Below are 4910 nucleotides of genomic sequence, written 5' to 3'. Positions count from 1 at the left end.
GCACTTCCGCATTGGCTTCATTTTTCAGCCCTGGACGTTGCCGCTTGGGCTGAACTGAGGGGCTGCATGAAGGACCAGAGCAAAGACATTCCTGTAGAGCCCCAGAATATAAACACAGACCTGGAAATGTGCAGAATATGTCCTTATATAGCACTCTAGAAAAAGCTGTAAAAAGCCACCGTACACAACCTGCTCAGCAACGACATGTATGTTGTCTTCCGTAACTTCAGATGAATTCCATGTAACGTTAGCATACAACTTGAATACAGAGTTCACAACAACCTGACAATAGATGAAGCAACTATTTCACAGATAAAAAAAGCAGACGGGAGAGAAAACACGTGAAACAGTAAACTGCATGTTCTTTATTTTGCTTCTTACAGTATAAAGTTGAGGAAACACGTTGCCGTGCTGGTTCAACAGATAAACAAACAGCGAGAGGAATGAAGTGCTGCTGACTCTTCTTCTCTAAATGTCACAGTAGTCGTGTTCAGCTCACTTCGGCTGCAGTTTGTTGTTGAGATTTTGTTCTATTTTCAACGGATACACAGCTGATGTCAGAACGTTTCACTGTTCATCTCGGCTTTAATTGAAAACGATGTTGAAAACTAATTTCAAAAGAGAAATTAAGACTTTGAAAAGTGTCTGAAGAAAAAAACAACACGGTCATTAAAACTCTACCCGCCTCCTATTCTCTCTCAATTAGATGATGTTTGCCTGAAATTAGACTGTAATTACACTGACAGACTGCTGCTTTCAATATTTTTAAAGCACAGAAACAATATTATACATTCACTTATTACAGTTTTCTTTGTAAAAGAGAAGCAGTGAGCATGTGTTTCTGTCATTTTCTTAAATTAAACGTAATGAGCCCAGATGTTTCATCACAGTTTGCTTTATTTGCACAGAGAAATGAAAGAAAAGTGACACAAGATATTATTGACTGGAGCTCAGGGATCAATAAACAATCAATGAAATTCACTTTTATTTACAGATTGACAGTTTTTTTTGTTTTTATTTGAACTGACTGAACATCTTTCTGTCTTTTTTTTGGTTTGTTTAACTCCAAACAACCAACAGAAATAAAACATTTTTTACATAAGACAACAAACTAGCAGTTAGAGGTCAGAGGCTTCAGAAATCATTTGAAAGTCTCATTAATTTTGATTTTGAGGCTGTCAGAGAGTTTCACGTGTCAGATATTTGAGTTTGAAGGTCAGACGCTCGTGTTCACTGCCCACGCTGTTGCATTTGGTCATTTCAAGCAGAAAAAAATCTTCTTTTGAAAGGTTTTTAAAGGTCTGGAGGAGATTAAGTATTTCATTAATGTGAGAAAAACAACTATTTTGGGAATGAATGAATGAATTGTTGCCATCATAACACATCTGTGGTCATTTTCCTCTTAAAATTCATCCTTCGGGAGACTGAAATCTACAAAAGCTTTGTCTTCACTGTAAATGAACACATATATAATCCTTATCTAAACACATGAAGCGACATACTGTTGAGAAAGGTTCTGGTCCAAGTCTGTTAATGAGATTTTTAATGAAGTTTTCTTACTTCTGAAACAGAATCCAGAAGTTCTCTCTACTGTTCCAACCAACCTGCAAGACCTTCGTTTCTCTGCTGCTGTAATCTGGATTCATCTTCAGTCTTCTTCAAACTGAGAGACGGTCGAGTGCTTTGACTCAAAGTTTGGAGCCGTTGAATCCAGAGGAAGTTAATCCAGAGACTGGACATGACCTGTTGCTCTCCTCCTCCTCCTCCTCCTCCTCTTCCTCGTTCCTCCCGCTCTTCTCTGTTTACATGAAACATTCTTTTTCCTGCTTCAACTCCTCCATCTTGTTTTCATGCTGCTTGTCTGTCTGTTTCCTGTCTCTCTCTCTCTCTCTCTCCTGGTCACACACACACACACACACAGATTAAACAGTCTCGTGACGGGTAGACGGGCCTCTGGTTGGGGCGGGGCGGGGCTAAGCGCTGTCACGTGTCAGCGGCAGGGGCGGCGGCTGATTGGTCGGTTCGGGAAGCGAGGGCAGCTTTACTGTTGTGTTTCCTCACATCAAACACCTTTTCAACCCGTTGCTTTGACAACCATCAGCCAGCAGCTGATTGGAGCTGACGGAGGCAGGTTCAGACGGGGCCTCCAGCCGTCCTCACGCCGCACTGCTTCGGTTTGGTGGATGAACACAGTTTCGTTTCAGACGCCAATCACACGCAATTCCAAGAGTCTTAATGGACTCCAAAACATGTCAGCTGTGGAAAATCCTTCACTTAAAGCTCCTCTAATCAACATTTATGATATTAAATTCATTTAATGTCTCTGTTAAATGAAAGTGGATCCAGTAGTTTTGAGAAGTTTGCTCCTGGTTTTGGTTTTGTGGCGCATTTCCTGTCTGGTTCAGTCTCAGCTGTATGGATTCAGCCCCATTTTACCACAGAGTTGGAACCAAGAATTCCTGTCAGATCAGTCGTCATTTCAGGTGCAGTTTGAGGTCACAGCGCCTGATTAATTACCCCAACGATCAACAGTGATCAGAACAGTTCCACGGTCTCATAAAGTTACATCAATAAATACAGAAGTAAACAGTAACAAACATGACGCAGACGAGAGCGTGTTGTGTGAACAGAATCTATGAGAGCAGGTTAATCTGGTTTCTGTGCAAAGTAAATATCTAAAAGTAAAGCTGCCTTTCTCTCTGTAGACATAAACTCATGGTTGTATGAACAGGAAGTGGACACTGCGTTCAAAGTTGCTCAGTGGCGCATGAAGCCAGAAAAGTCTGACATGTTCCTGCAGTGTTTCTTGAGCCCACAGAGCATGCTCAGTAGAGTCCATCTCCAGCTGACTTCCTGTGCTGCTGGAAGTTGTTAGCAGGACGACAAACCTCTGTGATAATGTCATTATAAAACATAAGAGCTGCAACAATTAGTTGATTAATTGATTAGCCAATCAACAAAAAAAAATAATCATTAATTGCAGCTTAAATAATATCTAATGATTTCATTATTTTAATTTGCTTTGTGTGAAGCACTTTGAACGTGGATTTTGAAAATAAAGTTTCCATGAATAAAGATTATTATTATTGTTTTTATTATAAAACAAACAGTTCAATGCAGAAAATGAGTCACAAAATATTCCCTCTTGTCAGTTGTATTTGTGATTGTCTTATCTACTTTTTAATTTAAATTTTAAATCTGTTTTATTGGTTTTATTTTTACATTTTCAAATTTTTCTTTTTTCGTGTGTCTCAAACTGTTTCACTGTTTACATTTGTCTTATTATCAGCCTGTCAGTCACCTGTGAAGCATTTTGAGTTGCACTAACCTGAATGAAAGGTGACATATGATTGATTGATTGATCGATTAAAATACTTCTGCTATAAATCCAAGTACAGATATTTTTGTGACATAAACAGAGCCCTGTTATGTACTACTAATTGGTTTTTCTAACACACCTACAACCAACCTTCTCTTTTGCAGTTTCACAGTGTTTACATGTTATTTGCAAGGTTAATATAAATGTATGTAAATATATCTTGTGTGGAGCAGGTCTTTTTTTAAAAAATTAAAATAATCAATTTATCTGGAAACTTGTACTGAAGTTTCTTTGTAGAAGAAGAGAAAAAGAAGAAAAAGTGTCCGTTTTTAAAAAAGATCTTTTGTGTGTTTGTCATGTTACACTGATGGAGGCTTTCTGCCAAAACATGCAAGTTATTCTGCAGCAAAAAAGATATTTTTAGGTCATCATCATCATCAGCCTGCAGGAGCCAGGATGAATTTATTCTCCCTCTCTGAAAAGCGAGGCAGCCGCATTTTGATTTTTCTTGATCAGATGTCTTTTCCATCATCTCCATCACCGACCTGCAGCCCCGCACTCAGTGTCCCTGATTTGCACTTTGATTCAAGCACCACTGGATAAAGCAAATTTCATCAAAGTTGTTTCCTGAATAAAAAATGAAGGAGTTTAGTTATTTCCCTCTGCGGAGCGCTGACGCTGACAGCTGACTGAGGCTCAGACTGAGCGATGGATCCATGTGAGCGAGAAATGTGACAAAACACCAACAAAACCAGCATCGTTTTCAACCAACATGGCCAGTAGGTTTATGGGAATCTGTGATTTTGTGAAGAAGAAGAAAGAAACAGAGATTTACAGTCTGTGGTACGACAGTTAAAACCCAGAGACGCAGAGTTATTCATCATTCATTCCTTTATGTTCTCAGTAAAGTTCAGCAATCTTATGTTTTTGCAAAAATATGTTTTTTAACGAAACCCAGCCACATCTCAATAATGACAGAATTATGCAAATGTAGTTGCCACTTACAATACTGACGTCATATTCAGATCCTGTAGCGTCTATAGCCTTAAAGCTGTTTAACGTGTGTGTGATTGAAGGAAAATGGCTACGGATATCATATTGAATAAAATATGCTGCAGCTCAGTCGTACACTGGTTATTCCACCCAGTAAAATGTTGTTTGAAACCCCAAAATACTTAGAACATGACGTCAATATTGTAAGTGACAACACATTTGCATAATTCTGTCATTACTGAGATGTGGTTTAGTTATTCAAAATGAAATTAAAAAACATTTTTTTGCAAAAACAAGATTGCTGAACTTTACTGAAAACATAAAGGAATGAATGATGAATTACTTAGATTATAAAAATGTACTCACTTTCCAAAAAAATGTTCTTTCATTTTCTAAAAACATGTTTACAGTAGCATAAAAATGTACAAGAATTGAATAATGCACAACAGATAAATGTCCTCACTTTCTAAAAATGTTTCCAATTCACAAAAATGTACACATTTTACCAAACTGTTTTCATTTTCAAAATGTTTACAGTAGTGTTAAAATACACAACTACAGATAAATATCTTCATTTTTCAAAAATGTCCCCACTTTA

At 37.8% G+C, this 4910-nt stretch overlaps 1 long non-coding RNA gene across 1 annotated transcript; it reads right to left on the bottom strand.

Moving 5' to 3' along the window:
• Window positions 1–879: 879 nt before the first annotated feature.
• LOC137200218 (uncharacterized) lies at window positions 880–4521 on the bottom strand. Its single transcript, XR_010931927.1, has 2 exons — window positions 1561–4521; window positions 880–1301 (listed from the first exon to the last, which is right to left on the bottom strand). It is a non-coding gene; the product is annotated as an uncharacterized lncRNA (long non-coding RNA).
• Between the last annotated feature and the right edge of the window lie 389 nt (window positions 4522–4910).

Source organism: Thunnus thynnus, chromosome 16 (assembly GCF_963924715.1).
Source record: "Thunnus thynnus chromosome 16, fThuThy2.1, whole genome shotgun sequence".
NCBI lineage: Eukaryota > Metazoa > Chordata > Actinopteri > Scombriformes > Scombridae > Thunnus > Thunnus thynnus.
The sequence above is the reverse complement of the archived record's forward strand: the minus strand, read 5'-3'. Positions and strand labels throughout refer to the sequence as shown.